Raw genomic sequence first — 25,495 nt, 5'->3', positions numbered from 1 at the left:
AACCAAACTTAGATTACAACTATAAAGTCCCCAATGCTGTGTACTTGGTTAAAACCTTACTGGGGTGCCTGGGTGGCTCAGTCGGTTGATTTCTGCTCAGGTTATGATACCAGGGTCATGGGATCGAGCCTCGTGTCAGGCTCCACGTTGTGCACGGAGCCTACTTGAGATTCTTTCTCTCTCTGCCCCTCTCCCCTTCTCTCTCTCTCTCACTCGCTTTCTCAAAAAAAAAGTCCTTATTGTGGCCTCATTTCAGTTTCTTACATTTATTTTCCCTTCACATGCATTTCTTTGTCAATTTGTTCATCCTGTCATTGTATTAGTTTCTCAATAAACCAACTCAAATCCTGTTAGAATGAGGTAGAGTATAAAATGATATTGTGAGACTTAAAACACTACATGACCATATGAACAAAGGTGGAAAAAAGACTGGGTAGCAAGAGAGGGAGCAGGAATGAGGATGAGAATGATCTTCACTGATGTAAAGGTATCAGTTCAATTGTAAGAAAACTAGAGAGAACCATTTGGGGAACATTTACTATCAGCATTTGTAATAAGCTAACAGGGAAACAAACGAAGCATTTACAGTAAGAAATCTATTCTTGACAACATCTCTGAAAATAAGTTCTACTGCTAACCTTTTGTCTTAAAATATATTACCAAGCGAAAATGTCATGAAGTCAAAGCTAAACAGAATATGATGATGACTTACATTTGTACTGCTTTGCTGCTTACAAACCCCTTTCACATATAATATCTCAATGAAACCATTCCGGACTATTCTTTGTTGTAGAAGCCATTCACATTGGCAAGAAGCTGTTTCAAGCAGCATTCTCCATATCTGGGTTATTAAAGATGTGGTATATGCTGTAATAGAAAGTCGTATTGTATGTTGTTTGTCCCCTCTCTCTAAATCCTTCTCTACTGGCATTTCATCTTGTTCTTTAAATCACCAAGCTCTACCATGCCAATGTTAGTCTGATCTCTTTACCCATTCTTATTTTGAGCCTCTTTTTAGACATAGGATCCAACCCTCCCTTCCTTGTCCTCATCTTCCAGCCCCAAAGAATAGCTTTCCACTTCTTTGCACGCCCAGACCATTCCCTCTCAAACCTCTACCTTTCTAAGAAGGCATTTATTTTTTAAGCATTTCAGCTATGAAGACCACCCACTATGGGGCTCATTTATTGTTCTCATTTTATATTGCGCTGCACCAACTTGTATCTTTAGACTGTAAGCTCCTCAGTGAAAGGATTTTCTTCTTTGTTTAGTGCAATCAACCTATTGTAAAGTACTGTGTATACTTACAGACTATCACTAATGCGGTTCTTCCTGGGTTTCACTGGAATTATCTACTTAGTCATGTGATTTCACTTGGCCATCATTTTTCTTCCACTGAATTATTTGGGGCCCTCTTCCAGATTTTTTTAAAGTAAAAAATTAGCACTTTCTGCTTTCAAGAGTGCGATAAGCTACACATTTGAATGTACATGCTTCATCCTGCTTTATTCTATTTCTTACAGATAACAATATCAAATTAAATACCTTCCAATAGTCTGCTACAAAGGCAAAACACAAAGCCATTTTCCTTCTGGCTAATCTACAGATAATCTTATTCACTCCTGCTGTACAGAAAAATGACAACAGTCCACCTGGAATTGAATATATTCCAGCTATCATTAGTTACAATGCTGTATCAGGGGGAACAATGCTGGCTAAAAAAATAAAGTCATTAATTTCCCTAAAACAAACAGAGGGGAAAGACAATTTAAGATACACAGAGTTACTGCATAATAAATTCCATTTTTTCAATTAATGCAAATATTTAATGACAACGTAAAGTTAAAAAACCAAAATGCATTAGGGTTGCTTAGGTGGCTCAGTCAGTTAAGTGTCCACCTTTGGTTCAGGTCATGATCTCATGGTTCATGAGTTCAAGCCCCACGTCAGGTTCTGTACTGACAGCTCAGAGCCTGAAGCTAGCTTTGGAGTCTGTGTCTCCCTCTCTCTCTGCCCCTCACCATGCTCAGATTCTCTTTCAAAAAATAAATAAACATTAAAATTTTTTTTTAAAAAATCAAAATGTATTGGAGGATAAATAGATCGGACTGTACATAAATTGTTGTGTGGAACCAAGAGTCAGATATAATCCCAAATCCTGTTCAGCAATTAGTTTCATAAGTATCAACATGGAGAGAAAGATGTCTCTACCTTTTTTGTGTGTGTGACAAACTTGTCTGAAACTTTTGCTCAAAATATATTTGCTCAATATAGATGCTGTTCCTAGGTCTAAGAAACAGTGAAAAAGCCCAAATGTGGGCAATGGAAGAGGGAAGGAGCAAGCAAACTAGAATACTCCATAAACTGTGATTGTCAACTAGCTCTTACAAAGCATACAGGAGTAATCCCTTGGCAATGAATCTTCTTTCACTGTGAAAATCTAGTTCATGTCATTGGAGATTTCATACAAGGTCCGTATTTCATCCAGTTCATGGGCAATAGTTTTACTCTCCACCCCACAGGAGTTTTTGGCTTATGCTCAATTATCTGGATGAATCACAATGCCTAATCCTTACTCTTTGTGTATATACATGGAGATGGACACCTTTTAAACACTGTACCTGACATTTGCAAGTAGTCTTAAAGAAAAGTTCCAAAGAAGAGCATGTAGTAGAACTGGAAAGATACAAACATGAATTATTTTAGCATCTCAAGGACATTTCAGTATAAACCCTACTTCTGAGTGATATACAACAAAAATGCAAATAAATTGCTTGAGAATGATGGCTCCATAGCCAAAAAATGCTATTAAGTTCATATCTGTAGACACATAAAGAGTTTATCCCACAGAGACAGCCCATATGGAGATCTGTGCACAAAGATCCATCAAATCCTGGCAGTGAAAACCTATCAGGACAGGTGTAGATCCTATCTCCAATGCCCCTTAGTGAGCATTTCACAGGTGTGTGGCTAATAGAAAATATGTGACAGGTGAAGTCCAGATGATTAAAATTTGGATTAAAGTAATACCTTAACACCTTATCTACAATGGCTTTATTATGAAATTTCAGCTTTCTGTTTGTAATGCTTTGCAGTGCCCCTCCAGGCAGAATTAAGAGTGTAAGAGTTTCTTCCTTATGGACATGTTTCTGTTAAGCAGCTAACGTAATATCTGCTGGGATGAAGTTAGAATATCTTTTCATTATAAGGAAAGAACTCTAGACTACAATAAGTCAAATGTATACCAGATGATAACCTTCTACCTCCTAAAAGAGATGCATTGGATGAACATGCTTTAACCTTGAATACTCAGGATCATACAATCAATACTACTAAAAAAAAAAAAAGGCGATTTCATGTTCAACTTTGGAATTAAGTTGGCTAAATAAATGTTAACTGTGAGGTATCACACTTGACCAACCAAGTTTGGTTAGCACTCTCCTTAATTAATAAAATATTTGCAGCAAACCCTTTAATAACTAAGGAGACATAGCTTAACTTATTTCTTCTGAGTTTAGCAGCATCTACCAGGAATTTCTCATGGGCTACATTCATAAAAATTAGAAAATCAAAAGGACCAGGAGACTAACACATACTGGGAAAGAGAAAGGGGACTCATGTTAAATGCAAGTAAGAGTTCACTACCAATTGTTCTCCCTTAAACTAACCCTCCCATTCCTCTGGTTTGACTGTGATTTTTTAAAATAATTGGTGTATTGCTAGAAATCACATTCTTAACCCACAGGACCAGAAAATGAGAGAGCTCACTTCATGCTGTTAATGGTAAATTAGCACATGATCACAACCTAGCAGTAATTAGGGAAGTTTACAAAGCAAACCTCTCACACCTCTTCTAGAGTTTTCTACTCTTCTTCCCTACACAAAGCAGACATAAAACCAGATATTTGTATTATAAACAAGCTGTTACAAAATCAGGGCCCCCCAAAACCATTTTCTTCTATAGGTTTATTTGTAGTAATGTAGTCCACTATAGTCACTGCAAACAAAGCACCATTACTGTAGAGCCTCCAAGATGGTACGGAAATATCTTTGTCTTTGTAATAGGATTTTACTTGAATAAAAGGAAAGATGTCCTGAACAGTGAAAGTCCTAAACACAGAAATGACTTAGAAGGAGGTTACAAAATTTCATTCCCAGGGGCCCTTTATTTTAAAAGAATATAAAACTATTTATTGACTACTGTTTACCAGTATTTACAATAAAGTAAACAATACATAGTTGGATAACATTCTGATTATTACAAAGTTAGTGTTTTTCCTGGTTTCTGCTGAACCAGTAACTCAAATACTGAGAAGACTGAGCCTACATGTAAGGAAGAATTTGGGGTTAGAAAAAACATGCAACTCAAAGAATTTAGAATACAAAAGTTTGTTGACCCATTTATTTCAGCAGGTCCTAAATTGCCAATATCTGATTATGATTAGGTTTCCATGAAGAATGTCTTAGACATTCCATGAATCATGATCTTTTAGTCAATACAGCACAAAGATTTCCACTTCTTGAAAAGGAATAGTTCAGTAGAAGGAACCTTTAAATGTCCATTTAACTAACTTTCACTTACCTAATTAAACAAGGATTTGTCTAGTTTTCTCATTTGCATGGGGAGGTTGTTGGTAGTGATAAAATTTTTCTTTCAGGGATCTTGCAAATAAACTTGCATTTATATCACTCTAGATATGGAAATGGATTCTGATATGGCTGCTTTTAAATTGTTCTGTTTAAATTGTTTACAATATATTTAAATTGTCCAATTAATTACAAAATTTGAAAAGTTAAGGCTTCAGGAAAAATTTCAATTTAACTTTAAGTGATTCATTTCCTAGGTTGCTGAAAATGACAGCATCCCAGAAACATAGGCTTAGCCATGATTATGAAATGCTGTTTTTGTTTTGGTGAATGTCAAAAAAAAAAGGAAACGAAAGGAAACCATTTACGTTTGTATTTTTATGTATACACACAAAAACAACCACAAATAAGCAAAAACCCAGATGGCCCTTAGGCATATGGGAGTAAAACACAAATTCTTTTTTTTTTTTTTAATGTTTATTTATTTTTGAGACAGAGTGCGAGTGGGGGAGGGGCAGTGAGAATGAGAGACACAGAATAAGGAACAGGCTCCAGGCTCTGAGCTATCAGTACAGAGCCCTATGCAGGGCTCAAACTCATGAACTGTGAGATCATGACCTGGGATGCAGTCAGATGCTCAAATGACTGAGCGACCCAGGTGCCCCGTAAAACACAAATTCTGATTGAGTAATGACTCTAAAGATTTTCCCATGGTCTCAAATATTCTTTTCTGACGAAGGAATCAACTACAGAAAACTTTCATTGTTTCAAAGTAACCAGAGATACAGACTGGAAAACAACAACAACTCCCCCAATACTACTTCAAATTGAACCTATCAAAGTTGATTTTTATTAGAATACTATTTCTTCACACAAATAAATCAAAAAACCAAAACCCAGGAGCACCTTAGTGGCTCAGTAGGTTAAGCATCCAACTTTGGCTCAGGTCATGATCTCTCCTCTGTCCACAAATTTGAGACTCACTTTGAGCTCTGTGCTGACAGCTCAGAACCTGGAGCCTCCTTTGGATTCTGTATCTCCCTCTCTCTCTGCCCCATCCCCACTAGCATTCTTGTTGTCTCTCTCTCTCAAAAATAAATAAACATAAAAAAACCCCAAAACCCAGATTACATGTGTGTGTATATGTGTGTATATAAACATATATATATATACATACACACACACACACAATCTATATATAAAAAGTTATTGAGCATCATCTTCTAAACAAAAATGCCACCTTAGTCTGTCCTCATAAAAAGCAATTACAATTTGAGGACATTTGATGTTTGCCTCTTTTGCCAGCACCATGTCTACCTCATCTGAATCTTTCCATTTCATGAGAAACATTAATTCTCCACTACTGCCTGTGGCACCAATTATTCATTCAGTATTTATCAGCAGCATCTTTTTTCTCCTTTGATTTGCTATCATCAGATTCATTGTCAGATACAGATTTTCTTTTCATACAATCTTTTTCTTTGTCAGTTTTTTGAAAATTAAAGAAATACTTCAATTAATTCTGGACAATCTTAATTTTCTTCAGGTTCCCAAGTATTGTCAGCATCTGTAAATCCCTTTCACTTAAGGAAATACTCCACCTTCCCATTCACTACATGTCATTTCAGTACGTTTCAGTACTTTTCTTCAGGCTCTGCCTCTTTTACTTTTTTTCTCTTCTCATTCTATTTCTTTCCCAATTTTTGCAATGTAGTTTTATTGGAGGCCATTTTTTATTGCAGGCTTGAAGAGCATTTATTCACTGCCTCTGAGCAGTTCTGGGTCCCTGGTTTGCAGCATCTCCCCCTTTATTTATTTCTTAATGGACCTTTTGTCCTGAAAAGCCTTAATTTTTTTAAGTAATTAAATGTGTAAATATTTTATTTTATTGCGTCTTCATTTTGAGACATAATTAGAAAGATTTCTCCCCATACACAGATTATAGAAGAATCTACCCATATTTTCTTCTAATTCTTCTGTTGCGTCAAGATTTGCATTTAGATCTCTGACCGATTTGGACTCTGTGGTATCTTTTCCCAAGTGGCTATTTTGGTTATTTATCAACGTATAACAAACTACCCCCAAACTTAGTGGCTTAAAATAATACCCACTTTATTAGCTTCCATAGCTATTATCAAGATTTGACTCAGCTGAGCAGTTCTGCTAATCTTGCCTCTGGTTCTCTTGTATAGTTGGCAGTACTTGGTGGCTGGGGCTGGAGTTCTGTAAATGCTGTAAAGTTCTGTAATGCTGGAGTTCTGTAAATGGATTTAAATGCTGAGAAGGTGGGGCATCTCTCTTTCTACATGTAGTTCCAGGTCCTCTTCTCTCCAAGTGGCTTCTCCATTTAGTCTTTTCTTCCTTTTTCTTTTCTTTTTTAAACAGCTTTTATTGTGGTTGGCTTCATATACCATAAAATTCACCTATTTATACTTCATACATTTGAGTACAATCATAGATTTGTACAGTCATCACCACAATCTAATTTATAAGTACTTTTAACATCCTGGAAAGAAACCCTGCACTCATTAGCAAGTCATTCCTCATTTTTGCTGCAACCCTCATCCCTGTTCCTGCCTTAATTACTGATCTACTTTTCTGTCTGTATGGATTGGTCTATTCTGGATATTTCATAAAGGAATAATATACTACTTAGTCTTTTTAACTAGCGTCTTTTACTTAGCATAATGTTTCATCTATGTTGTAGCATGTATCAGAATTTCATTGCCTTTTATAAACAAATAATAATCCATTGTATGGTGACATCACAATTTGTTTACCCAGTCATCTGTTGCTGAACACAGGTTGTTTCCACTTTTTGGCTATCATGAATTATGCTTCTATGAAATTCTTTGTAAAGTTTTTGTGTGGACATATGTTTTGATTTCTGAAGTATATACCTAAGAGTGGAATTACTGGGTCATCTGTTTAGCCTTTATTTTTTAAATGCCATTAAAATTTTTTTTGCATCATGATAAGTCTACTCTTTACTCCTCATCTCCTATTACCTTCAATCCCCTACACCCTTCCCTCTGGTAACCATCAGTTTGTTTTCTATAGTAAAGAGTCTGTTTCTTGGTGTGTCTCTTTTTCCCTTTACTCATTTATTTCTTAAATTCCATATATGAGTGAGATTATATGGTCTTTGTCTTTCTTTGATTTACTTCATTTAGCATTAGTCTCTAGCTCTATCCATATAGTTGCAAATGTAAAGATTTGGTTCATTTCCATTGCTGAATAATATTCCATTGTATATATATACCACTTCTTTATCCATTCATCTATCAGTGTACACTTGGACTGCTTCCATAGTTTGGCTATTGTAAATAATGCTACAGTAAACATAGGAGTGCACGTGTCCCTTTGAATTAGTGTTTTTGGGGGCACCTAGGTGGCTCAGTTGGTTACACATCTGAAGTTGTAGATTAGGTCATGATCTCATGGTTCATGGGATCAACCACAGAGCCTGCTTGGGATTCTCTAACTCCTTATCTTTCTGCCCCTCCCCCACTCATTCTTGCATTCTCTCTCTCAAAATAAATAAATAAAAATAAATTAATTAGTGGGGGTTTTTATTGGATGAAATCACAGTAGTGCAATTGCTAGATTGTAGGGCAGTTCTATTTTTCACTTCTTGAGGAAACTGCATACTATATTCCAGAGTGGCTGTACAAGTTTGTGTTTCAACCAACAGTGCACAGGGTTCCTTTTTCTCCACATTGTCGTTTCTTGTGATTTTGATTTTAGCCATTCTGACAGGCATGAGGTGATATCTAACTGTAATTTTAATTTGTATTTCACTGATGGTGAATGGTGTTGAGCATCTTTTCATGTGTCTGTTGGCCATCTGTATGTTTACTTGAAGAAATGTCTATTCATGTCTTATGCCCATTTTTTAATCGGATTATTTGTTTTTTGGATGTTAACTTGCATCAGTTCTTTATATATTTTGGATGAACGTTTTATTAAACACGTCATTTGCAAATATCTTCTCCCAGCCAGTAGCTTCGTTTTAGTTCTGTTCAATGTTTCCTTTGCTGTGCAGAAGCTTTTTTCTTAATCTTGACGTAGTCCCAATAGTTTATTTTTGCTTTAATTTCCCTTGCCCCAGGAGACATATCTAGAAAAATGTTGCTACTGCCAATATCAGAGATATTACTATCTATGTTCTCTTCAAGGATTTTTATGATTCCAGGTCTCACATTTAGGTCCTTACTCTATTTTGAGTTTATGTTTGTATGTGGTCCAGCTTCATTCTTTTGCATGTGGCTATTCAATTTTCCCAACATTTTTTGTTGAAGAGACTGTCTTTTTTCCATTGGATATTCATTCCTCATTAATGAAGATTAATTGACCATATAATTGTGGGTTCATTTCTGGGTTTTTTATTCTGTTTCATTTATCTATGTGTCTATTTTTGTGCCAGCAGCATACTGCTTTGGTTACTACAACTTTGTAATATAACTTGAAACCCAGAATCCTGATGTCTCCAGCTTTTGTTTTCTTTTTTAATTGTTTAATTTTCCCAGGCTTGATCTCATGACCCTGGGCCATGACCTAAGCTGAAATCAAGAGTCAGACGTTCAACCAACTGAGCCACCCAAGTGCTCCCAGCTTTGCTTTTCTTTTTCAATGTTGCTTTGGCTATTTGAGGTCTTTACAGATTTTATGATTGCTTATTCTATCTCAGTTAAAAATTCTGCTGGTATTTTGATATGGATTGAATTAAATGTACAGATTGCTTTGGGGAGTACAGACATTTTAACAATATCTGTTCTTCCAATCCAAGAGTATAGATGGAATGTCTTTCCATTTCTTTGTGTTATATTCAATTTTTTCATCAGGGTTTTATACTGTTCAGAGTACAGGTCTTTCACCACTTTAGTTAGGTTTATCCCTAGGTATTTTATTGTTTTCGGTGCAATTGTAAATGGGACTGCTGTCTTAATTTCTCTTTCTGTTGCTTCATTATTGGTATAGGAATGCAGCAGATGTCTGTACATTGATTTTATATCTTGCAACTTTACTGAAGTCATTTATCAGTTTAGTCATTTTTTGGTAGAGTCTTTTGGGTTTTCTATATATAATCACATGTCAAACGCATATATACTTCTTTTTACCAACTTGTATGCCTTTTATTGCTTTATGTTGTCTAATTACTGTGGCTAGGACTTCAAGTACGATGTTGAAGAAAAGTGGTGAGAGTGGACATTCCTGTATTGTTCATGACCTTAGGGGAAAGGCTCTCAGTTTTTACCCCTTGAGTATAATGTTGTCTGGTTTTTTTTTAACGTTTATTTATTTTTGAGAGACAGAGAGAGACACAGCACAAGCAGGGGAGGGGCAGAGAGAGAAGGAGACACAGAATCCGAAGCAGGCTCCAAGGCTCTGAGCTGTCAGCACAGAGCCCAACAGCTCAGAGCCCAATGAGGGGCTCAAACCCTGAACCTTGAGATCATGACCTGAGGCAAAGTTGGAGGCTTAACTGACTCAGCCACCCAGGAACACCTCGTCTGTTTTTCATATAAGACCTTTATTATGTTGAAATACGTTCCCTCTATACCTACTTTGCAGGGGGCTTTAATTATGCATGGATGTTATGCTTTGTCAAATGCTTTTTCTGCATCTATTGAAGTGATCATAAGATTTTCATCTTTTCTCTTATTGATGTGACATATCACGTTGGTTTTTTTGTGAATACTGAAGCACACTTGCATCCTGGGAATAAATCCCACTTAATCTTACTGTATGATTTTTTAAATATGTTGTTGGATTCAGTGCTAATATTTTGTTGAGGCGTTTGCATCTATATCTGTGACTTAAAGGACTTAAAGGATCTTACAGGGGCACCTGGGTGGCTCAGTAGCTTAAGCGTCCAACTGCTCTCAGGTCATGATCTCACACTTCATGAGTTTGAGCCCCACATTAGGCTCTGTGCTGACAGCTCAGAGCCTGGAGCCTGCTTTGGATTCTGTGCCTCCCTCTCTCTCTGCCCCTCACCTGCGCGCGCGCTCTCTCTCTCTCTCTCTCTCAAAACTAAATAAAAATTTTAAAAATTAAAAAAAAGGATCATGAAAAATTTCATTCCCGGGGCCCCTTAAAAATAAAGGATTCCTCTTTCTAGAAAGGTTTAAGTAGAGTTAAGACTAGAAGGAGGAAGATGGATGAGACCTCTCTAAACCCATGTAGCCCTATAACTCTAAAAACGGCCTTAACTCTGTGAACTCCACAGATGGAATAAGATAAATGTGCCACTTATAATTATTATCCTGATCCATCCAGAGATGCTGACTTTTGCCATTTGATGCTCACAAAGCACCACTCAGTATAATATACAAAGAATGCCATTATGTCTTTTGGATGGGAATACTTGAGATAAAATGGGAGGAAGGAGAAAATGTTTTGGTTAAAGAAAAAATTATGTATAGCAATAAAAACTTTGAGGTCACTTCTTCAAGAGAAAAATAAATTATCAAAGTTTTTTTTACTTCACCCTTTCTCATGACAGAAGTGATAGCTCCATCTCTTCCAAGAAAGAAAGAAAGAAAACAAAGTAACAAAGAAAGAAAGAAGAAAAAGAAACCTCTAGAGAGTGGAATTGTTTTTTAATGGACATATTGGGAGTTATATTTAGCTTTGGTAAAATGGTGATTTTCAGGGACTAATATTCTATTAGACCTAATGTCAGCATGGCATTGTTTCTATTACTTGTATACAGTTCAATGTTCTTACAGAATCTAGGGATTCTTCACCTATCTCCAGGCCTCAAGAGGTCTACATTAGTTCCTGTCTTGTAGCCAGAAAAAGACTAATCAAGTCATAACAGGCACCCCTGGTCCTACTTCAAAGCAACTCTAAACCTGTGTCTCAAGTCCCAGTAAGTTGCTTTTATTTTTTGTCCTGCCTACTCTACCCAATGACCCAGTATTTACGGCCAGTCTTATATTTATTGATAATCCTCCTATCCAAGTGCTTGTTTATTTTATGTTATTTAACAAACACTAATATGGATGTTGTTTTAAGCATTTTATAAATATCAATACATCTAATCATTAACACAACCTTATAAGGGAAGTTCCATTATCTTCACTGCATACATAATAACTTAGGCTTAGAGAAGGTTAATTGACCCAAAATAATGCTGCAAGTAAATGGTGGAACAGAGCTTTGAATCCAGGCATCTCAAGAATCCATGCCTTTAGCTACTATACTATGCTGTCTTCACAAAGGATACAGTCAAATAATGGTTGTTGGTTTATCAATTACCCAAAAGTTCCTCTGCTTTTTTTTAAATGTAATATTATCAAAACTGTAATTCCTTAAAGGCAACCAGCATAACCAATGATAACGCTTACAAGTATCATATGACAGGCCTTTTTAGCATAGTCCTTAGTAATATTATATAACTTTGCATACCCCTGGAGATGGGCAGATACAGAACTTTGCAAATCATCTTATTTCTCTGCCTTTACCTAATCAACTCTTTTGTAAACAGAAGACTGTGTTTTTCATTTCCAAAGATTGTTCTATTATAAGCTTAACAGGTGTTTCTATGGAGCTCAGTAGCCTGAGGGCTAAAATTAAAATATTTGAATCACAATGAAGGCAAAAGGAGACATCAAACTCCACCCCCCCAACCCCACTCAAATACTGAATCTCCAAGCTTTCCAATTCTTTCCTGTACCACCTAAATGCTCCCCCCCCCAACACAGGCATAGGCTAAGGAACTTCCTACCATCAGTCTCCTCCAAGGGGCTTTCATCCTCCTATATTTGCCCTCCTTACTGGCATGGCAGCTGTTGATGTGACTGCTATTAGTCTATCAATTCCTAGGCTCTGTCAGTCTCATTTGGGCTTCTACTTTTCAAAATCACTGTCTCACCTGTTAATCCTGACGACCACCTTTCCAACACCTATTTTGAGTTCCCCAAAATACTAAAACTAGAAAGACAGGAAAGCCTTATTTTTTTCCTTTCCTCTATCTCCATATCCAATCTGTCAGCAAGCCCTGTTGACTCTATCTTCAAATTATAACTCAAATCCTCCCACTTCTCTCATTCTCCATCCTTATCATCTTAAACTAAGACCACATTATCTCTCCCTAGGACAAAAATAGTTGCCTCCTTGATGAGGGAAGTCAAGGCAAGCTGACAGGGCACAAACACCTCCCCCCCACACACACACAAACAACCAGGGGGGATATGCTTGACATTCCTCCACACTCCTGGCTGCCCAAGAACAAAGAAAAGGGGAAGAACAAATGGTTAACCATTAGAGATCAAAGTCCTGCAGGAACTAAGTCTCCATCACCTCTCCATAGTGCTGTGGGGAACAAAGGCAGAAGGAAATGACACATAGAACTAAATTTCCTTATAACCTGCAGCTCATTGACAAATACTTGAGGCTGGCAGAATAAAATGTTTCTCTAGAACTCCCTACTGTCTTAATGCTAATGATTTGCTAGAGGGAAAACCACCTTAGCTTGACAATAGCTAGGCCTCCAGTATCCTGTGAGTTTTCTTTAGCATGTGAAAATCTCCCTGGACACGTCCCCTGGACTTTACCTCCCCCAATGTCATAGTATATAACCAGTCTCTCCTCAAGGTCCCAGGGTAGCTCTTCCTGACCACAAGTCCTGTCCCGTGTTTCAATAAAATCACCTTTTTTGCATCAAAGACATCTTCAAGAATTCTTTCTTGCCATTGGCTCCAGACTCCACAAACCCCACTGTCACCCCCAAAAACCTCATCCTCCTAAATAGTGTCCTGGCTTCCACTCTTAACTTCCCACAATCCAATGTCCACTCTGTAGACAGTAATCTTTTTAAAGCACAATCTGATCAATCGCATTCCTCCTTAAAATTTTCCGGTGGCCTCCCACTAACCTCAGAACAAATCCAAATTGCTTAGGATGGCCTATAAAAGCCACTCTGAATAATCTGGCCTCTGCTGATGTTTCACACTACTCATATTTTCCTTTGGGTTCTAAGAAAGACCAAACTCTTCCTAATCTCAGGATTTTTGAACTCACCTTTTCCTTTACCTGTATCAGTTGTTCTCTTTGTGTGGCTAGATTTGTCTCCTCGATAAGGCTCAGTTTAAATGTTATCTCCTCCAACATGCCTTCTAACCATCCTATCATAACTATCTTTCTTATCATTATTTATCTTTATTTTATTATGTGGATTCTGTACTTCTTCGTATTGATTACCATCTGACATTTTCTTAACTATTTTTGAAATTTGTTGCCTGTCTCCCCCTTTCTTCATCCAGACGTGGTGCCTCTCTTCAATTTTTTTTCTGGTGGCAAAAGAGGGGAGAGGAACCCCCTTCTGGCAGCAAAACCTTCATCTTTTCCTATCTGCCTCTCCTTGTCAGAGTTAAGACTTTTTTTTCTCTCCTCACTCCACTTTTTTTCCTCCCACTCCAAGCCAGATTTTGTATCCCCAAGACTCCAACTTGTACCCTCGTTTCTGCTCTGAAAAAGAGCATACTGTAAGTCACAAAATATGTCTTGCAGGCTGAAAAGAATTTTAAATCATAATAGAAGTCTGAAGAAATCCATCCTTCCCCTTATTAAAATTATACCCAAATCTCTTAGAAGACACAATAGGAAGAAAACTAGATACAGGAGAACAGAAATTCAGGTTGGGAGTAGTGGCTAATCTTCGGAGTCCTGAACTGTAATCTCTATGTAGAAAATGTCCCTAAATTACCAACCTTAGAAGAGCTGGGTGATTTCACTAATGTAAGAGGCCAGTTTCCTTAAAAGGCCCACTTGCAACATTTCCATGACAACCTGAAGCAAACATGCTTCTTGTTTAGTGTTTACATAAAGTAGAGGCAGCTACAATACAAATAATGGGGGAGACAGAGAGAACAAGGGACAAAGAGAGAATTACAGGGGAGACAGAGAATGAGAGCGAGAGCGAGAGCGAGAGAGAGAGAGAGAGGATGAGAGACCACAGAAAAAAAAAAAAAAAAAAAAAAAAAAAAAACAGTGACAGAATGAATGGGGAAAGGTAAAGAAGAGAGGAGTAGATCTTTGTTTTCATAATTTAGCTTCTATGACTGAATGTTTCTGGGGTACTCCATGTTTTGGAACACTGGTAAGTCAATTCCATCAGTGAGGTTGTGAGGTCTCTTCCTTCTTAATGAGCAACGACTACTTTGATGCTCTAGAGCAAAGGGGAGCCAAAATCAAAACATTTGGGAGATCAATGCCATGTATTTGGGTTTTTTTCTTTTTGATAGCTCTGATTAAAAGTTAGTTAATGAAAGGCAGGAGGCAGAACCATTAGCTAGGAAGATCACCAATTTTAAATAGCATTAAATAACTCCAAGAACTGCTGATATATTGGTGCAATGACTTCTAAACATTTCCATCAAGTTTTTTCTTTACTCTATCCCCCCCCCCCCCGGAAAAGGCCCCATTTCTGAAAGTTTTAACCTCATAGACAAATAGCATTTATTAATCAATCATTTTTTAGGTTTTATCAATTGAAAACATAGCTACTCAATGGAACTTGTGATCAGAGTGAGATAATGAGTATCATCACAAGTTGACACAATTCAAGGTAAAGCATAGAAACCGAACATGTTAATCAGGATGTGAGAACTGCTCAAATATCCCCATTCCTGCCCTTCATAGACTCCAGATGAATTACGTGTGATGTAAACAATCCCACATAGCTCTCCAGTGAAACAATAATTAAGTGATGGGAAAACACATTCATTGCCATTCATTGAAAAATGATCCAGAAGACCCTAGCAGGGAGAAAGAGAAGCTACTCACAGGGTTGGTGCTATGTGGATGCCACTTTAGGCAGAGTGAGAGAGGAAAAAAAGATCATGGACTATAGAGTATGCAGATCTGAGGGTTGACTGCCAAATTCTACAAGAATATACCAGCTTGTACACTGAAGCAAGTTATTAGGTTTCAAGTTATTTATACAGAAATAGGGTGATATTTTAAAGCACTTTTATGAGGATCAGAAGTATATAAAGCACCTAGCAGCAGTATCCTCCCACCCCCGCAACTACAATGACTACAAAGTCTTTTTGCTTAACCTTTTACAATCCTCTTTTCTTGAAGATCACCTGCTGGCTAGTAAAATCCATGTGTGGATACCATTCAGGGGTTGAGTTCATAGCACTTCTTTAGCTTCTTGCATTCTTTCATCAAAATCTTATCTAACACAAGACCTTTAATTACTTTGTCTCCCCTGTTAACCTTTGGGGTACAAAGACATGCTGGAGTATCTTTATGACATTGACTTTAAGAGTTCATGAAGTAGAGGCATGCATTAGATAGCTATGCTAAGACCAAAAATCCCAGTAATAATTCCAAGTCTTACGGGAAGCACAGGACTTCAGAGTAAGACATCCAGGACCAGAATTCTATATCTACTCCCAGCTTGCTATGCAATCTTGGAAAAGATACTTCATCTTTTTGAGCCTCAGTTTCCTCCTTAGTAAAATTGGAATATAATACCAACTTCCAAATGTTTCTATTAAGAAGTAAATGAGATAATGCTTGTAAATGGTATAGCACAACGCCTGGCACACGGACACTGAACAACAGATTGTCAGTTTTATTAGAATACCACCTTGATATGGTAAAGAGCATTACAGTAAAGCACCAAATGCACTGTTCGCCTGAAACAGTATCTCACACATACATGGAAGGTTTGAGAGCTCAAAATTGAGTAGCAAAGTCAACAGGAGACATCCACTTGCTTTATTCATCAGATAGTATGAATACCACATTATTTGTGCCCAGATAAGTAATTAAACTTCTTTTTCTTTAATGTTTATTTCTGTGAGATTGAGAGACAGACTGAGTATGAGAAGGTGAGGGGCAGAGAGAGAGGGACACACAGAATCCAAAGCAGGCTCCAGGCTCCAAGCTGTCAGCATAGAGTCTGCTGTGGAGCTTGAACCCATGAACCCTGAGATCATGACCCAAGCTTAAGTCAAATGCTTAACCGACTGAGCCACCCAGGCACCCCTTAACTTCTAACACAAAAACAAGATTCTGGGGGTGCCTGGGTGGTTCAGTCAGTTAAGCATCCGACTTTGGCTCAGGTCATGATCTCATGGATTCTGAGCTCAAGCCCCCCATTGGGCAATCTGTTGTCTGTGCAAAGCCTGCTTCAGATCCTCTGTCCCCCTCTTTCTCTGTTCCTGCTTGTGCTCTCTCTCTCAAAAATAAATAAATATTAAAAAAAGAAGATTCTGGGAATATTATATAACAGTCTCTAAATCTGGTGTCTCATAAAATGTCTCCATCTCAATGCAAACTAGCGCAGCCACTCTAGAAAACAGTATGGAGGTTTCTCAAAAAGTTAAAAATAGAACTACTCTATGAACCAGCAATTGCACTACTAGATATTTACCCAAAGAATACAAAAATACTAATTCAAAGTGATACATGCACCCTGGTGTTTATAGCAGCATTATCTACAATAACCAAAATATGGTAATAGCCCAAATGTCCACCAACAGGTGAATACATAAAGAAGATGTGGTATTTACTGCTAGGAATTTGCCCAAGGAATACTGGAGTGCTGATGCATAGGAACACATGTACCCCAATGTTTATAGCGGCACTATCAACAATAGCCAAATTATGTAAAGAGCCTAAATGTCCATCAACTGATGAATGGATAAAGAAGATGTGGTTTATATATACAATGGAATACCACTTGGCAATAAGAATGAAATCTGGCCATTTGCAGCAACATGGATGGAACTGGAAGGTATTATGCTAAGTGAAATAAGTCAGTAAGAGAAAGACAGATACCATATGTTTTCAGTCATACGTGGATCCTGAGAAACTTAACAGAAGACTTTGGGGGGAGGGGAAGGGGAAAAAAAAGTTACAGAGAGGGAGGGAGGCAAACCATAAGAGACTCTTGGATACTGAGAACAAACTGAGGGTTGATGGGGGTTGGGGAAAAGGGAAAAGTGGGTGGTGGGCATTGAGGAGGGCACTTGTTGGGATGAGCACTGGGTGTTGTATGGAAACAAATGTCAATAAATTATATTAAAAAAAGAAGATGTGGTATTTATATACAATGGAATATTACTCAGCCATAAAAAATAAGGAAATCTTACTATTTAATAAGTCAGTCAGAGAAAGACTGACATGAGTTCACTCATGTTTTGTTAGGAAATGAAACAAATGAGCAAAGGGAAAAAGTAGAGGGGGGGAAAACCAAGAAACATATTCTTAACTACAGAAAACAAACAGATGGTTACCAGAGAGGAGGTAGGTGGATGGAGGGATGGGTTAAATAGGTGATGGGGATTAAGGAGTACACTTGTTGTGATGAGCACTGGGTGTTGTATGGAAATGTTGAATCACTTGCACACCTGAAACTAATAGTGCACTGTATGTTAACTAATTGGAATTTAAAATAAAAATTTTAAAAAAAGTCTCCATCTCATGTAGCATAAAGTTCAAGTCCATTGATTTCAGACCAGATGGAAATACAACACATTTCCAAAATTAGCCACCTTAACTATTTCCAGATCTTCATAAAATAAAAATAGGCCATGGATATTCTGCAAATGCTTGGGTTTTGAACATATCCACCTACTCTTGGGTTAATTACCCAAAGACTGTGGTCAGTTAACACTATCTTTGTTATGTATCCATTTTTTTAATCACATAATTTTAGAGATTTACTAGCAACATTTTCACTTGGATTGTGGTGAAAGAAGGCATTAGAAATAGAAAAGACAAGTAATATCATGGTGTGACACCAAAAGTACTTAATGGAAGTCAGAAACTGACTTATTATATAGTATGAGCCCACGGAATCAGCTCTACAGACCTAATGCTGCTCTTGCGCAAACTAAGTGAATCAACATAGGTGTTCTCTAACATCTCAAAGAGTCTGCCATCTTAAGTTTGTATATTGATACAAATAAATGAGTTTATACATATAAAATTCCAGCTGCTGTATTGTATCTAATATTTAATTACAAATACTAGGTATTTTGATCTAGTCCTCTTCTATATCCCTTAATATATGCCTTAGGCAATATAATGCCTTATGGCAATAATAATAATAATAATAATAATAATAATAATAATGCCTTAGGCAATTTCCCCAGTGATATATTGGAAATGAAGATAGTAGTAGTAATAGCAATAGTGGTGAAAACTTATTTCAACTTCCTATTGGCCATATCCTGTCATAAACACTTAACAAGCAATAACTCACTTAATACAAACCTAGAAGGAAGATACTCTTATTACCCCTGCTTTGTAGAAGAGGAAGATGAGGCACAGAAAAGTGAAGTGAACTGCCTTAAACAGCCAGAAATAAAACCCAGAATTGTGGTTCTTAATCACTGTGCAAAAAGGAAGTAGCAGAAGAACATTGGAATGGGAATTCTACTTCCAGCCAAGATGGAATAAAAGGGACCAGATTTATTGTACTTCCTTAAGTGACTAGAAAACCAGGGGGGTTGTAAAACAACCTTTCTCAGATATCAGACAAGTAACACAGGAGTGTGATCTCCCCTGCTAAACGGTAAATAAAAAAGGTAAGTGCAACATTGCCCCAGTTTACTGTATGGAGGCAGTTTCCATGACATGGTGCAAGGAGAGGGAATTCAAAAAGAGATCAGGGAATTGAAGAGACAGAGAATAGAGTTCAGAGTGGCCAATGTGGTTTGAAATTGTTGAGGAGAGTGAAGGGCAAAAGGGAGCTATATAGAGAGTATGAGCTCCAAAGACCTACAAAGATGTCTCTTTGAGTCTCTGGCTGATTATGGAATCTGTAATATGCATGAGAGAAGCTCATGAAAGCTACTGAAGCTACTGAAAGCTGAGGTGAGACACGAACGATGAAACGATGAGAAAGGAATAGACAGAATGACTTACAGGATAGTGGCATGAAGAGCTTGGCAGACTTTAAACCCAGTAAAGAACCATAATTAGTTAAAATTATAAAAAAAGTAACAACCACTAAAGTTCTTTGGAAATTTTCCTAAGGACACACAGCAAACCAACAAACATTTCATCAAGAAAATGCACTAAATTTTGGTAAGAGCAATGACAGTCAGTTGCTTTTAAGACATGATCCATTCCCTGCCCCTACCTGACACTCCCCCAGTTCAGTGTGACAGAAGCTACATGGGCAGTTGCAGCCAACTACCTGGGATCTTTCCCCCTCAACTCAAAACCTAGGATTACAATCTCACGTGGGGTATACCAGCATACCCACATTAATCATCCGCAACCCTGTGTTTCAGAAGCTCTAATCTGATTGGGCATGGCTGAAAGGACTTAGGACCCCTTTCCTCTACTCAGCTACCACTCATGGGGCAGGCATGACAGGCCAAGAATACTGGGCCTCAAATGCCCTCACCTCAGCTTGCTTATAAGATGAGGTTCCATACCAAGACAGTAAAGTCAAGAAGTCTAGGAGCTACCACCTCCACCCAGAACACTGTGAATAAACTAGGGATATAACTGAGAAGCAGGTCACTGTCTTAACATCTAGCTCTTGAGTAAAGGAATAGATGTTTTCCCAGCAGAACAGGAAGGCCCTAAGAATGGAGAACTCCAGAACTCTCCCCAAGGGAACTGATTTTATTTTGAACACAGCATGAGGAAGTTCAAACCACAGAGTGCTATGAAAAACAGTGGAGATCTCACTGGTGAGCACTTAAGAAGGGACTGGTTGCCCATGATAGCAAAACAATACATCAGCTAGAAGCTGAAAAGAGAGAACCAAGAAAAGATGTAGCTAAGAAGAGGCTTCCCAGGGTCATAATAGATCTCAAATACTGGTCTCAAAACTACCCCTGCAAAAGGACCTGAATTTAATTAGATCAGATGGAACAATTTATGCCCCAGGACATTGTCAAAACAATACAACAACCAGATGGCAATTAATGCTGATTGTACCAATAGAGACAGACAACACAGACTAGAAAAATAGAGAGCAAATAGATTTTGCTAAAACCACTGCCATCCCAAGGTGACTATCCACACACCAAACCTTATTCCCTGTGAGGAGACATCAGAGGCTTTATACTTTGAGGGAAATAGATTTTAATGAACTAGTACAGCTAAGTCACTAAGCAAATCAACAACAGACAACAAGAAGCCCAGGAGGTGGGGGGGGGGGGGTGAGGGCTGTAATAAGTATTCATGTTTCTACAATTATTTATCTAAAATGTTCAATTTTCAACAACAACAAAAATACAAGATATGCAAAGAAACAGGAAAGTGTGACTCACATAGGAAAAAATAGGAAACAGAAACTGTCCTCAAGAGTGATCAGATACTAGACTTTGCAAATAAAAATTTCAAAACAGATAGTGTAAATATGTTTAAAGAACTAAAGGAAACCATGGCTAAAGTAATAAAGGAAGCTATCATAACAATGTCACATCTAATATAGAAGCTAAATACACAGAATTTTAAAAACCCAAATGGAAATTCTAGAATTTAAAATTATAATAATTGAAGTGAAAAATTCATTAGGTGTTATATATAGATTTTACATATAGAAGAGTGAAATCAGTGAAATGAATTCAGGAAAGACTAGGAAGTTGTACAAGCCAAAGAACAGAGAAAATGAACCAAAATGAACAGAGCCTCAGAGCAATCAATGCAGGACTCCATTAAATAAGCCAACATATGTGTAATATAGTAATAGAATGAGAGATAGAAAAAATATTAGAAACAACAATGGCCAAAAACTCCCCAAATTTGGTGAAAACATTAACCTACACATACAAGAAGTTTAATAAACGTCAAGTAAGATAAAGGTAGAGATACACACCCAGGCAAATAATAGCAAAATATTGAAAGACAAAAAACGAAAATCCTGAAAGCAGCAAGAGGAAAACAAGTCATCACAAAGGAGGGAACCCGCTAAGTTTAACACAGAATTCCTACCACAGACAATGGAGGTTGAAGAGCAGTGGGATATTTTTAAAATATTGAACCAAAAATTGTCAACCATGAATCTTCTATCCAGAAACACTATTTTCACAAATGAAGGTAAAATAAAGACATTTCCAGGAAAACAAAGACAGAGAATTTGTTGTTAGCAAATCGGCCTCACGAGAAATGCTAAAAGAAGTTATTCAGGCTGAAAGAGGGTGACCCTGATGTTAATTTGATCCTACAATAAAAAACACAGAGCACCGGTAAAGGTTATTCGATAAATGTAAAAGGCAGTGAAATGTGTATTTTTCTCATTTCGTTTAATTAATTTGTATGAAAATACACATTGTATGGAATTGTTGGGCATTTAATATATAGAAATATAATAAGTTTGGCAATAACAGCATCAGGAAAGTGGGTGAGAAGAAGCTGTACTGACGTAAGGGAACGACATCATATGGGAACGAAACTATAGGAAAAAATGAAGCAAATAAGAACAGTAATAGAAAGACTAATAGGATCAACTCTATAAATATATACTTGCTTGCATTTATTCTCTTAGCTTCTTTAAAACTATAAATGATATAAGATAGTAAATATACTAATGTATTGTTGGATGTGTATCATATATAGATATATAAGAAACAATATTAGCACAAAAGGGGGAGGCAGGGTAGAACTATACACGGGTAAGAGGTCTATCTCTGACAATAATTAAATTGGTAAAAATATGAACTACATTATGATATATTAAGATATAATGGTTAGCTCAAGCAACAACAAGGAAAGTAACTAAAAAGATAGTGGAAAAAAATCATAAAAATAATTAAAGTATTATGCTAGAAAATATTCATTTAATCAAAAGAAAGCATATAAATACAAACAGAGGGGGGAAAAAGACACAAGAGAGAAAACTAAAAGTAAAGTAACAGGCATAAATTTAACTACATCAATAACAACATTAAATATGATTTAAACAATCCAATAAAATGTGAGAGACTGGGGGCACCTGGGTGGTTCAGTCAGTTAAGTGTCTGACTTTGGCTCAGGTCATGATCTCACAGCGTGGGTTTGAGCCCTGCATCGGGCTCTGTGTTGACAGCTCAGAGCCTGGAGCCTGCTTTGGATTCTGTGTCTCCCTCTCTCTCTGCTCCTCCCCACTCGCACTCTCTCTCTCTCTCTCAAAAATAAGTAAACATTAAAAAAAATTTTTTTTAAGGTGAGAGATTGCCATACTCTATTGAAAAATAAGATCAGGGATGCCTGGATGGTTTAGTAGGTTAAGCATCCAACTTTGGCTCATGTAATGATCTCATGCATGGTTTGTGAGTTTAAGCCCTGCATCGGGCTCCACACTGATAGTGCAGAACCTGCTTGGGATTCCTGCCCCACCGGCCCCAGCGGCCTCTGCCCCACCTCTCACTTGCACACACACACTCTCTCTCAAAATAAATATGTAAACATTTGTTTAAAAAGCTTTAAAAATAAGATTCAGGGGGGCCTGGGCGGCGCAGTCGGTTAAGCGTCCGACTTCAGCCAGGTCACGATCTCGCGGTCCATGAGTTCGAGCCCCACGTCAGGCTCTGGGCTGATGGCTCAGAGCCTGGAGCCTGTTTCCGATTCTGTGTCTCCCTCTCTCTCTGCCCCTCGCCCGTTCATACTCTGTCTCTCTCTGTCCCAAAAATAAACGTTGAAAAAAAATAAAAAAAATAAATAAGATTCAATTACATGCTGTCTACAGGACATTTACTTTAGATTCAAAGATCTAAATTGGGTGAAAGTAAAGAATGGAAAAAGATAAATGATGCAAATAGCAACTATAAAAAGTTGGAGTGGCTATACTAATATCAAACAAAATAGACTTAAAAAAATTGTAAAAGATAAACAGGGACATTGTATAATGATAAAAAGGTCAATCTGTCAGGAAGGTCATACCAATCATAAACCATATATGTACCTAAAAACAGAACTCCAGAATACATGAAGGAAAATCTGACAGAATTGAAGGGGAAAATAGGCCTTTCAACAATAATAGCTGATGCCTTCAATATCCCACCTTCAACAATGATTAAAACAATTAGGCAGATCAACAAAGATATAGAGGCCTTGAACAAAACTATAAACCAAATACATGTAACAGACATAGATAGATGACTCCATCCCAAAACAGAATAGATCTCGAGGAAGATGGTGGCGTAGGAGGACGCTGGGCTATCCGCGCGTCCTGCTGATCACTTAGATTCCACCTACACCTGCCTAAGTAACCCAGAAAACCGCCAGAGGATTAGCAGTATGGAGTCAGCGGAGCCAAGCGCAAACGAGAGGCCCACGGAAGAGGGTAGGAAGGGCGGCGAGGTGGTGCGCGCTCCACAGACTGGCGGGAGGGAGCCGGGGCAGAGGGGCGGCTCGCCGGCCAAGCAGAGCCCCCGAGTCTGGCTGGCAAAAGTGGAGGGGCCTGACGGATTGTGTTCCCACAGCAAGCGCGACTTAGCGTCTGGGAGGTCATAAGTTAACAGCTCTGCTCAGAAAGCAGGAAGGCTGGAGGACAAAGGGAGGGAGAGCTGCTGAGTCCCCGGATGACAGAACTCAGTTTGGTGGGGAACAAAGGCTCTCGCCAGCGCCATCTCCCCCGCCCATCTCCCAGCCAAAATCCCAAAGGGAACCAGTTCCTGCCAGGGAACTTGCTCGCTCCGCGCAAACACCCCACTCTGTGCTTCTGCGGAGCCAAACCTCCGGCAGCGGATCTGACTCCCTCCCGCTGCCACAGGGCCCCTCCTGAAGTGGATCACCTAAGGAGAAGCGAGCTAAGCCTGCCCCTCCTGCCCCTGTGCACCTTGCCTACCCATCCCAGCTACTACGCCAGATCCCCAAGGACCACAAGCCTGGCAGTGTGCAAGTAGCCCAGACAGGCCACCCCACCCCACAGTGAATCCCGCCCCTAGGAGAGGGGAAGAGAAGGCACAGACCAGTCCGTCTGTGGCCCCAGCGGTGGGCTGGGGGCAGACATCAGGTTGGACTGCGGCCCCGCCCACGAACTCCAGTTATACACCACAGCACAGGGGAAGTGCCCTGCAGGTCCTCACCACTCCAGGGACTATCCAAAATGACCAAACGGAAGAATTCCCCTCAGAAGAATCTCCAGGAAATAACAACAGCTAATGAACTGATCAAAAAGGATTTAAATAATATAACAGAAAGTGAATTTAGAATAATAGTCATAAAATTAATCGCTGGGCTTGGAAACAGTATAGAGGAGAGCAGAGAATCTCTTGCTACAGAGATCAAGGGACTAAGGAACAATCACGAGAAGCTGAAAAGCGCTTTAAACGAAATGCATAACAAAATGGAAATGACGACAGCTCAGATTGAAGAGGCGGAGGAGAGAATAGGTGAACTAGAAGATAAAGTTATGGAAAAAGAGGAAACTGAGAGAAAGAGAGATAAAAAAAAATCCAGGAGTATGAGGGAAAAATTAGAGAATTAAGTGATACACTAAAAAGAAATAATATACGCATAATTGGTATCCCAGAGGAGGAAGAGAGAGGGAAAGGTGCTGAAGGGGTACTTGAAGAAATCATAGCTGAGAACTTCCCTGAACTGGGGAAGGAAAAAGGCATTGAAATCCAAGAGGCACAGAGAACTCCCTTCAGACGTAACTTGAATCGATCTTCTGCACGACATATCATAGTGAAATTGGCAAAATACAAGGATAAAGAGAAAATTCTGAAAGCAGCAAGGGGTAAACGTGCCCTCACATATAAAGGGAGACCTATAAGACTCGTGACTGATCTCTCTTTTGAAACTTGGCAGGCCAGAAAGAATTGGCACGATATCTTCAGTGTGCTAAACAGAAAAACTATGCAGCCGAGAATCCTTTATCCAGCAAGTCTGTCATTTAGAATAGAAGGAGAGATAAAGGTCTTCCCAAACAAACAAAAACTGAAGGAATTTGTCACCACTAAACCAGCCCTACAAGAGATCCTAAGGGGGA

The 25,495-nt window shown here is 38.3% G+C and overlaps 1 protein-coding gene and 1 pseudogene across 5 annotated transcripts in view; both read right to left on the bottom strand.

Annotated features, from left to right (window-relative positions):
• Positions 1-25,495, bottom strand: part of EDA (ectodysplasin A) — a 445,999-nt gene that overhangs the window by 295,296 nt on the left and 125,208 nt on the right. The gene's annotated exons all lie outside the window — the stretch shown is intronic.
• Positions 5,709-7,637, bottom strand: LOC121025270 (chromobox protein homolog 3-like; annotated as a pseudogene).

This window comes from Herpailurus yagouaroundi, unplaced genomic scaffold (genome assembly GCF_014898765.1).
Source record: "Herpailurus yagouaroundi ecotype Mexico unplaced genomic scaffold, PumYag 67569, whole genome shotgun sequence".
Taxonomy (NCBI): domain Eukaryota; kingdom Metazoa; phylum Chordata; class Mammalia; order Carnivora; family Felidae; genus Herpailurus; species Herpailurus yagouaroundi.
Note: the sequence above shows the minus strand (reverse complement) of the source record. Positions and strands in the feature narration are given on the sequence as shown.